General features: G+C 44.5%; 1 pseudogene; it reads left to right on the forward strand.

Moving 5' to 3' along the window:
* The first annotated feature begins 591 nt into the window (after window positions 1-591).
* Window positions 592-1,445, forward strand: LOC129498849 (transcription factor BTF3-like; annotated as a pseudogene).
* The last annotated feature ends 10,475 nt before the right edge of the window (window positions 1,446-11,920 follow it).

Genomic DNA, 11,920 nt, shown 5'->3' on the forward strand with positions numbered 1-11,920 from the left:
TCGAGATCCCCTCTCCCACAAAACAGAAAACAGTAACTTCCAGCCCCATCCAGAAACGTCTGCCGACCCCTGATTCAGTTCGTTTTCCCCTCTAGCCATTTTTGCCAGCTGATAAAATTCCACAGACTGAAAAGCTGAAGGGTATACTCGAGAGACACAGGTTTGAAAGTGAGAACACTACAAAATGCTAGTTTCAAAAAAAGACATTCGGGCGAACTCATGATCCTCACTCATTTAATTTCTAGGGAAAACTGATTTCCAGTGGAAAACAGGAGGGAAATATTAAACCACAAATTTTTCTGAAAAGAAAAAAACATAGCATAAAAGGGCTTTCTTTCCTATGTCCTCGTCCATTGGACAAATATTTTGGGTTTTTGATCTCTTCTATCTGATGTATATATTCATGAACTCTCAGGAAGAAATATGATCAGATATAAACTTTCTTTAAAAATCATAAAAATGGCTTTAGCTGCCATCTCGCGTCCCCGCGTGTGTGCGCCTAACCTCAGCTGGTCCGCCCGAGACCCCCCCGCCCCCGAGTGCCAACCCTAGTCCCCCCCGCCCCTGTGGTCCCATTTGCGCTCCAACAAGATGAAAGAAACTATCATGAACCAGGAGAAACTTGCCAAATTGCAAGCACAGGTGAGCATTGGTGGGAAAGGAACTGCTCGCCGAAGAAGAAGGTGGTTCCTAGAACAGCTACGGCAGATGATAAAAAATCTTCAGTTCTCCTTAAACAAGTTAGGGGTAAACAATATCTCTGGTATAAAAGAAGTGAATATGTTCACAAAACAAGGAACAGTGATCCTTTTAACAACCCTGAAGTTCAGGCATCACTGGCAGCGAACACTTTCACCATTACAGGCCATGCTGAGACAAAGCAGCTGACAGAAATGCTACCCAGTATCTTTTTTTTTTAATTTTTTTTTTTAATTTATGATAGTCACAGAGAGAGAGAGAGAGAGGCAGAGACACAGGCAGAGGGAGAAGCAGGCTCCATGCACCAGGAGCCCGATGTGGGATTCGATCCCGGATCTCCAGGATCGCGCCCTGGGCCAAAGGCAGGCGCCAAACCGCTGCGCCACCCAGGGATCCCGCTACCCAGTATCTTAAACCAGCTTGGTGCAGACAGTCTGACTAGTTTAAGACGACTGGCTGAAGCTCTGCCCAAACAATCCGTGGATGGAAAAGCACCACTCGCTGCCGGAGAGGATGATGATGATGAAGTTCCAGATCTTGTGGAGAATTTTGATGAAGCTTCCAAGAATGAAGCAAACTGAATTGAGTCAACTTCTGAAGAAGATAAAACTTGAAGAAGTTACTGGGAGCTGCTATTTTATATCATGACTGCTTTTTAAAATTTTGTTCATGGATCTGATAAAATCTAGATCTCTAATGTTTTTAAGCCCAAGCCCCTTGGACACTGCAGCTCTTTTCAGTTTTTGCTTATACACAATTCATTCTTTGCAGCTAATTAAGCTGAAGAAACCTGGGAATAAAGTTTGAAACAAGGTTAATAAAGTTCTTTGCCTAGGGAAAAAAAAATCATAAAAACGTTCCTCGGATTTGTTAAATTTTTTTTCAAGCCCAGTGTTTAGCGGGTTGTTTTTCGTTTTTCTTTTCAATTTTATTTATAGACATTACTCATCTTTAAAAAAACAAAAACAAAAAAACGAACTTTTGCTTTTCTTTTTTCAAAACAACCCCCAGAGGAAGCACATATAATGAAAGCAAGCTCTTTATCTTCTGTTCATTTATATGTAAATACGTAATGTGCACGCATGTTTTACATACTGTTTTCCATGGAGTTATGTTGTTTTCATTACTGTAAGCTTTCAGGGGTCTGGAAAGAGGGAGGGGAATCAATGCTTACCATAATCTTCCAAGAGCTGGCATGCATGTTGGTTTATCTTGCAATTAAGGATGCAGGGGCTTGCCATTCTCATGGGGCCCAAAGATAAGAACTCCTCCAGGTACACCAAGGAGAGAGAACTTAGCAGCTCTAGCCTCACGTTTTCATTAAGGCCACGAACATCAGATGGAATAATCTGATGTTGGATTAATGTTGTGATGTTGTTCCCCTTTAGGGACAAGACTCTCAGGTAGCCCCAGAAAGACTCTAGCCAATGCAATTGCGTTTGACTATGTTTTAAGGCGTTGACATGCCGTCCAGCCAACCATGGGCAGTCCTCTCATGAAAAGCACCTACCCAGCAGAGGTCTTCTCAGAAAACGACTCCTCCTCGGCCTCATGGCCCTTGGAAATGAAACTCAGAAGCCAGCAGAGGCCCCTCGGTTCACCCTGGAGTCCCTCCCCTTCCCAGGGTGACCTGGTGTCTTAGGGCGCTGGCCTTCCGACACTGCCCGACCCCTCAGTTTCCAGAGAATCTAACACCGAAATCCCTCATAAGTTGGCCACTGGAAGGAGTAATCTTTGGTTATATGCAAAATTCAATTATGTGAACCCTCTCAGTGCATAAAGGAGGCTTCGCTATGTGCCCAGGGTTGATTAGCACCAATTTATGACTCTGCGTCATTCATATGAGAAAAGTAATTTAAGCTGAAGTGTTCATGGAAAAGAACGAGGTCCCCGTCCCCCCCCCCCCCGCCCCGCTTTCCGGGGAACATTTCCCATTGAACAAGAGCTTCAGTGTCCTGGATGATTATCAGCCCAGAGAGGACAGAGGGGACAGAGCCCCACACCTGTGGGAGGGGCCGGGGGGACTGGTAGAGGAGTGAACCCAAAGAGGAAGAGCAATGAGCATGCTGAGCCCAGGAAGCAGCCGGATCCTCTAAAAGAGACACTGTCCTGCGAGAAAAAAGGAGCCACAGGCAAAGAAGCCCCCAGACAGCCACGCTGAGCCCCCTTTCCACAGGACAGGAGCAGCTCAGGCGTGGGTGGCCTCCCTGGAGGAGGAGGACCGTGGGGCAGTGAGAGGCTGCAGGCGAGAGTGCAGGACACCCCGGGGACAGGCTCTGCAGGTGCCCAGGGGCAGGGACTGCTTCCATCAGAGAGGCCAGGCCATGGCCAAGCCCCCGGTGAGAAAGGCTGGAAGAAGCTATGTGGGCTGGGGTCAGTGTCCGGCTCCTCTCACACCGCAAAACTGGATTTGGAAGCAGAGCGACTAAGAACAGGCCATGCTTCCATCTGGAGCAATGCTGCTTGTGAGGATGCAGAATAGAGGAGGGAGAGGAAGCTTAGGACTTCAAGTCTTCCCGGGCTTCCGATTCACGCCAGAGACCCCAAACGCCCAGAGTCCGGGAATTCTGGTACAGCCACCATAGGCTCACACCTGGTACATGAAGTTAGAGCTGCTGATGTACTTCCCACCTGATGGATCCTGCCCCAGCACTCAAAGCTGGGGGGGTCGGGAGCATGGGGGTCATTTCTGGGCATCACACTTTAAACGCGGTAAAAACCAATCTGCAGGATAGTATTGGATTAAGGTGACAGATCAAGATTCAACTCTCTCCCCTCACCCTTGCCCTAAGTTCCTAGAAATGTTTAAACACACACACACATACATTTAAAAACAGAACACATCCACTAGGCTTGTGACATGAAAAAGAATCCCAGCTTCCCCCATGAAGCCACTGAGATTTCTAGATTGTTACATCAGCTCACTTAATTACATTAAGACAAAGCATAGTGACTTGAACGAACGTCCTCCATAATATTTAAAATAATGAAACCTAAAATATATAGCATTATTTTAGCAGGTGGATGGTGAGAAAATGGATATTAAAGACCGCAAAAAAAAAAAAAAAAACGTACCAATGTTATCCTGTGGCAAGACATTTCGTAAAGCCCTTGTCTTTTATTGCTTGGAAGGCAGGTCACACACCAGTGCATGTCGTAGTCACAGAGAAGATGAGCAGAGGTTAGTGGCGTGTCCTGGCTGTAGCTTCTCTCGCAAGGCAATTAGGAGAAGGAGATGAGTTCAGAATCTGAACGACCGTGCAAGCGTTGAACCGCAGGGACTGGGCTCCAGGGCCGCTCAGCCTGGCACGGCTGGAATGACAAGAACTAAATCACTGCTCAGATGAGGATGATCCAACTTACATCAAATTGTTCATCAACAAGACATAAAATATCCTGGTGTTAAAACACGGGGCTCCTTGTTATAGCAGCTAGCATGCATTACCCCGGATGGCTTTCTAGTACTAGTCTCAAGCAATTAGAAAGTATAATGGGGATAAAGATCTGGATCACAATAAAAAGAGAAAAAATAACCTAGGATGCATCCAGCAAGAAATATGCAAGAATTACATAAACACCTATAAAGGTCATAGAATATTTAAAGAACCAACCAGTAAAATATCTTTTGCAGAATATTTTTAAACTGAATAAATAGATACAACACCAGAATAGACAATGAAATAATGTCAGTTCTCCCCAAAATTGCTTTACAAATTCAATGCAATTCTGATCAAAGTTGCAACAGTAGTTTTTTAAAACCTAATGCTAATTAGGTTAGCATTAAAAATGCTAATTCTCCTATCCATTTATCAGAGTAAATGAATGTACCAGAACAACTAATTAATAAATATAATAAACTAATGAAGTTCTAATTTAAAATATACTATTAAGGGGAATAGTCAGGCCAAATATCAAAACATACTGTTTTGTTAAAGAAATTAAAATAATATATTTGGGGAAGAATAAAAAATACCTCAGTAGAACTGAACAGAAAACCTGGGAGTATCACTATTGTGGCATTTCAAATCAGTGCAGAGAAAATGCTCTCTTTGATGCGGTACTAAAATAATTGTCCATCTCTGTAGAAGAAAAATAAGATTAAATCTATATACCTTGACCCAACCATACATTCTAAGTGAAAGAATGAAAAGAAAATATCAGAATAATTTTATAATCCTGTGATGGGGAAGGATTTTCTGAGCTAGTCACAAAACTCAGAGGTCGTAAAGGAAACACTGACAGAATGGCCACATGAAAACTTAAAACGTACATGAAAAAACAAGCAGGAAATTAGAAAAATAAGAGAAAATGTTTGCTATATATGCAACAGGCTGGAGATTAATATATGGAATATCTGTTGGAAACCACCACCACTCAAGAAGATTAAAAGGACCCCAGAGAAAAATGGGTAAAATTATGAACCAGTGGAAAAGAAAGTTCTAGAAGTGTGTTCTGACAGTGGAAGGGTCCTGGAGATAGAGAGTTGGTGGAAAAAATCAGCAAAGGGTTGCAGAATAGTAGATCAGCATAATCTTGTTTGCACGCTCTCATTGTGTGTGCACAGGTTCCTGCATCTATATCTGAGAAGGCATAGGAAGGACCTAGAAGGATACAGAGACGATTGGTAGTCCTGGCAACTTCTAGGGAGAACACTCTCTCCAGAGTCATTTAGAAAAGAAACTGGCAATGTCTGTGCTTTATTCAAAAGCCTCCGTATTATTTTTTTAGTTACACGGAGAAGTGTTACATATATATGTATATGTTTTTAATAGACTTTGGTTTTTAGAACAGTTTTAGGTTCACAGCAAAATGAATGGGAAGTACAGTGAGTTCCTAACACCCCCATCGCCACAAATGCACAGCCCCCTCATTGTCAACATCCCCTAGCAGAGGGGTACCCGTGTAACAGTCGAAGAACCTGCATCCACACGTCATCATCGCCCAACATCCATGATTTCATTAGGGCTCACTCTTGTGGTTTGCATTCTGCGGGTTTGGACAAATGTTAATGATGTGTATCCATCACTATAACATCATGCAAAGTATTTATTTTCACTTCCCTAAAATGCCTTCTGCTCTGCCTCAATCTCTTGTGACCCCTGATCTTTTTGCTATGTCCCCAGTTCTTTCTTTTCCAGGGTGTCATATGGTTGGAAGCATACAGGATGTAGCATAAATGACTGTTTTAAAATCTTCAAAAATACACATTCTGGAGCTGTGTCTGAACGTAGAAGCAGGCAATCGGAAGCAGGGGTGAAAGCTGGTAAGGCCGGAGAAGGTCAGGGGGACACCAGGAAAGACAAGACGGCACCTCCCCGAGCTGATGAGGCCCCAAGGCAAGAAGGGAAAGATTTGCCCGTGCTGGGAGGAAGTTACAACACAGACTGCACAGAACGTAATTCCACATTACACTACATAAAATATAAAAAATACGCCCCCAAATTTTGAAGTGTAGAATTAACTGGGGAGGAGATGGAATCAGTAATAAGCTAAGCTTCATAAAATCCCTGAATGCAGGGAAAATGTCCTATAAGATGATAAAAGATTAGATTAAAAAGATAGATACGGGGCACCTGGGTGGCTCAGTGGTTGAGCGTCTGCCTTTGGTTCAGGTATTGATCCCGGGGTCCAGGGATCGAGTCTCTCATCGGGTTCTCCTCAGAGAGCCTGCTTCTCCCTCTGCCTGTGTCTCTGCCTCTCTCTCTGTGTGTGTCTCATGAATAAATAAGTAAAATCTTAAAAAAAAAAAAGATAGATACAGAAAATAAACAAAGGAGCAAAGGCTATCTTGTCAATGGAAACTTCGGCATGCCTGCAAAAAGAAACAGAGTGAATGCAGATGAAATGCGCTTGACCAACACCAAGGTATATCCAAGCTATTCTCTTAAACGATAGTGGTAGACTTCATTGTTTGTCATGTCCTAAAAAGATAGACTTCTAATCTTCTGCACCTAGAATTGACCTCCAGATTGTAAACCCAAGTGTAAAAATTTATTAATTTTTTAAAACATAATTAGCCACCAGGGACTGTCTTGGGGACATTTGATTATGTGAAACAAAATGTTGCCAAATCATTTGTAACAAGATAGAGAACGAGTATGTCTACCAGGCTCCCTCCCAGGGACAAGACTGTCAGGATTCAATTTCCCCAGGGGATAAAAGTGATCGGGGAGGGTACGTGTTAGAAGTGTGTACTTCTGGAAGGCAGAGGAATATTAATGGCACAAAATGAGGATGAAGAAAATCGAAGGGTTCTTGGGTCCTGTCAGGGGACAGCTGGCTCACTGCAGGATCCGCACGGAGGGAGTCGACAGGGGACACCGGTTACCAGTGATGGAGGAGCTGAGAAGTCAAACGGGGATGGGCTAGATCCCAGACAACAGCAGCGACAGAGTGGAAGTGGTCCATGGGTGAGGCCCGAGGGATGGGAAACTGGAACCTCAGCAGGTCTCTCTGACGGAGGTGGGAGCCACAGAGGGTTCCAACTCCTGCTGGAGATGCCGCCTGAGCAAGGCCTCTTCTTCCAGCCTTTCCTCTGTGGGCCTTGGGTCTAACCAACCAGAAGCCAGCTGCCTGGGCCCCTTCCCCTACACAGTGAGGGGCGGGGGGGGGGGCAGGAAAGGAACTGCCACCTGCCCCTGAGGGGCAGCAGAGACCAGAAGGCTTGACGCAAGCCCTCACCAAGGCCTCCCGGACTTTTAGAAACCCTGCCGAGATCCAGGTCTGGTTTGATTGGATTTCCCAGGGAAGGTAGTCTGGGGGTGGGGGGAGGGCAGGGGAAGAGGCTGCTGAGCAGTAGTGTCCTCAGTGGTGACCGAGAAGGCCCGGGAGGCAGGGCTGCGGATCTGCAGAGAGGCTGGAAATGATCCACCCAAGGAGTGAACCCGCCAAGTGAGCTACGTCCACCTAAAACCACAAAGAGCACCATCTGGGCCTCAAGCCACGGACGGCTGTGTTATATATGTATGTTATGGCCCCAGATCGTGGTCTAAAAAGGAGCCCTCCAAAAACTAGGAGTAAGGCCATTGTCGGGCAATTACAAATGAAAAAGTGGCTGGATTTCCTAAAATCGTGCTTTCATCTTCCCTGGTAGACATCGCTAACTTATCATTTCCTGGACGCCGAGCTGGGGCAATCAGGGTAGCGTGTCCAAGCGCAGTTACTTTCAGCCTTTCACTCTTCACAAGAACCCTGCATCATGCTCATCTTCTCAGCACCGTATTTTCAAATGTTAAGGTGCATTTGTCATCACCGCTCATCCCATCCTCTTTGGCTGTGTTGCCAGCAGGGGCAGCCGTGGGACATGCATGCTGTCGGGGCTGGACCACACACTCCCACATGGCCTTGCATGGTTAGGAAGCACAGGCTTCCTCTGTTATGCCAGACAGGCATGTGTCCAGACCCTTGCCCCTGAACATGACACGCCTGCCTGCAACACACGGCCTCTTAGCTCGGATCCCACCTAACACACGGTGGTGACCGTCTGCACCCTGCCGTGTAGCACAGGGTGTGTGCAGCCCAGCAGCAGACCCCCAGCCTCCCCTGCATGGAGCCCCACATGTGACACCTCCGCACCAGGCAGGGCTGTCCGTGTTTTACGTACTAAAACAAGCATAAATGTGCATAAAGAAATCAGGTTCCCCATCCTGACAACAGGGTTGAGGTGGGGAGTGGGGGTCAGCACAGGGGACAGTCCTGACCTGTGTGTTTCTTCTCAAACCCCTTTATGCTTGCTATTATGTGAAGCTTTCCAACACATCCTGCTTCGTGTTTTCCTCGGGCTGAGTTCTGTGCACGAAACAGTCTGAATCATAACGAGATGTCCCAAAAAGATGAAAACAAGCAGCTCTAAGTAATAATCCTGGTCCTCAAGAGACAAAGTGAATAAATGTGAACACATCATTTCCTTACTTTGCAGGTTCTTAAAATTTTTCTAAAGGATTGCTTTTACCCCAAACCACATTTTTAATGTTTCACACTGCATGAAAGAAGCAAACTTGCTTTGGATACACACATACACACACACACGCACGCGCGCGCGCATACACACACACAGATCTTATGTATGTGTGTATATGCTATGTAATCTCAAAATTTTTTCAAGAAAATTTTGAAAAAAAAATTGTATAGAACATGATTGGCCAGCAATCATTAACTAGAAAGTTTTTAGCATCTACTATGGCTTTGTGATGAGCAAGGACACATTCCAAATTTGTGTTAACAAAATGTGCCTTTGGGAAGTCACCCGAGGCATGGTTCCTGTTATGTTATGACAGTAGATAGTCCACGGAGGCCAGGAACCTCAATACCAAGTCAAATCAGATTTTTACTGTGCTCCTAAACTTGGCTTTATGAAATAAATCTACTTCTAAAATGTTGCCGTAAAGAAATTATTACAAATTCATTCAATAAAGTAAGAAGGTTAACATCTGAATAAATTCTTATGTAAATTATTTTATAAGGCCTAAGGGTCAGTTTGGTTTGTATTTTGTTTGATATGGACTTTTTCAAACACCTTGGGTGTTCTTAGGAAAAGAAATACCCAAGTATTTTTTTCTTTTCTTTTCTTTTTTAAAGATTTTATTTATTTATTCGTGAGAGACACAAAGAGAGGCAGAGACACAGGCAAAGGGGGAAGCAGGCTCCTCATGGGGAGCTCGATATGGAACTTGATCCCAGGACCTGGGGATCATGCCCTGAGCCAAAGAGAGATGCTCAACCACTGAGCCACCCTGGCATCCCAAAGAAATATCTAAATTTAGAGGAGAATTTAGGATGCATCCTCTAACTTTAATTTTTAAAAGTCCTACATGGAAAATGTACTTCCAGAAGGTAAAAACAACCTATTTTTTTTTTTAATTCTCTGTGCAAACAGCAGGTCTTTGTATCCCGTGGGGTCATGGACTCAACAACCATGCTACGCTGGGATGGTGGTGCCCTCTAGAGGTTAGGAAGGGAACCGCCAAATTTTAAGTCCCTTCAACATCTCCAGGCTCTTGGAAGTCAGAATCAGGACGAGACAAAGCCTCTTCTTTCTCTTCTGCCACTGCTCACACCCGTGGCTTTTCTACCTAAAGAAATCACTTGCTCACCCCTCCATGAAAAATGCGTCCCTTTTTCTGTTTTACTATTCCTGTCTAAGGAGAATACATTTTCTTTTCCTTTATACTTTGTGAGCAGAAATATAAGAATGGCTCTAAATATGCTTGGAGCCTGTATCAAGGTAACAAACATGGAGGCATTTGAAATTAAACCAAACAGCATCACTAATACTAGCCTCTGATTCTCCCTGAAAAACCCCTTCCTAGAAACATCACAAACTCCCATTTCTTTTTTTTTTAATAAATTAATTTTTATTGGTGTTCGATTTACCAACATACAGAATAACACCCAGTGCTCATCCCGTCAAGTGTCTCCTTCAGTGCCCGTCACCCATTCACCCCCACCCCCCGCCCTCCTCCCCTTCCACCACCCCTAGTTCATTTCCCAGAGTTAGGAGTCTTTTTTTTTAATTTTTTTTTATTTTATTATTTATGACAAGCACACAGTGAGAGAGAGAGAGGCAGAGACACAGGCAGAGGGAGAAGCAGGCTCCATGCACCGGGAGCCCGATGTGGGATTCGATCCCGGGTCTCCAGGATCGCGCCCGGGGCCAAAGGCAGGCGCCAAACCGCTGCGCCACCCAGGGATCCCATAGAGTTAGGAGTCTTTATGTTCTGTGTCCCTTTCTGATATTTCCCACACATTTCTTCTCCCTTCCCTTATATTCCCTTTCACTATTATTCATATTCCCCAAATGAATGAGAACATACCCTGTTTGTCCTTCTCCGATTGACTTACTTCACTCAGCATAATACCCTCCAGTTCCATCCACGTTGAAGCAAATGGTGGGTATTTGTCGACAAACTCCCATTTCTGATTCTCCCTGAAAAGCCCCTTCCTAGAAACATCACAAACTCCCATAAGCACCAGGATTCCAACTTTCTAAAAGGCCATTAAATCATTGGTTACCTCTTTTTTATGCATTACTTCATTTATTTGTTATTGCAGATACAGTCATTGGCTAGCACGCGATCGTTTTGTGCGTGTGTGCTGCAGTCGCAACCTCCTCTGGAAATCTCAGTGGCTTTGTTAATAAAGATTCATTTGCCAGGGCTCCTGGGTGGCTCAGTCAGTTAAGCATCTGACTCTTGGTTTAGGCTCAGGTCACTATCTCAGGGTCATGAGTTGGAGCCCTGTGTTGGGCTCTGCACTCAGCAGGGAGTCTGTTGAGATTCTCTCTCTCCCTCTCCCTCTGACTCTCCTGCTTGTTCTCTCTCTCTCTCTCTCTAAAATAAAAATAAATCTTAAAAAAAAAAAGAATCAATTGTCTTCCTCACAAAATCTGTGATTTCTGCCACTTTTTCTAGGGACTCTGACTTCAGTGACTCAGAGATCCCAGCTAATTGATTCACAGCCACCATCTGTGTCCCTTGGCCTCCAGCTCCCTGCACACGTGGCAAGGAACTGGAGGGTCATGCACTTGCTCTTAAGTGCTTTAAAAGTTCGGACGTGATCCTTATGATTTGGGACCACTGGCTAGAACTTGCCACATGTCCCCACCCAACTCCAGGAGGCCAGAAAATGTGAGTATGATATGGATAGTTCCTGAGCAGTAACTGTCTCTGCCACATGACACAGTTCAAAAATATTAAACTTTAAATATTAAATGCAATATTTTGAACTTAAAAAATATTTTAAGTTTAATGTTTTGAGGGAGACATAAACCTAACCCAGAATCTCAATCCCACTTATATACTATCCAGGAGAAAATGCAGTCTTGATCCATTGTAAGCTGCTGTATTTCTTTAGTAAATACAACGGGAAGGAAATAAGAAGCTTCCTTCAAAGTAGAATCCTAGAGGAGGAATATTAGCTAGGTGCCAGGATGGGCAGATCAGCCCAGAGACTTGGAGAAGGTGTGATTGAGCAGAAAAGTAACAGACAGTAACAAGCCAGCAGGCAAGAGGTGGCAACAATTCTTCATAGACTATGAACAGTGTAACACAGTTATGAACCCAGAGGAGAAAAAATTAAATAAAGCTACAAGTCTGGCTGCTGAGCCACTTTCAGCCTCAGTGGAGAAAGAGCACCTCCCAGCGATGCTTCCTCGCACATCCTGCAGGTCCTCGTGGGCACGGGAGATCTGATCTCAGCAGGACTGCAGTGTTTAAACTAATGC

The sequence above is a fragment of the Nyctereutes procyonoides genome, unplaced genomic scaffold (genome assembly GCF_905146905.1).
Source record: "Nyctereutes procyonoides isolate TBG_1078 unplaced genomic scaffold, NYPRO_anot_genome, whole genome shotgun sequence".
Classification (NCBI taxonomy): Eukaryota; Metazoa; Chordata; class Mammalia; order Carnivora; family Canidae; genus Nyctereutes; species Nyctereutes procyonoides.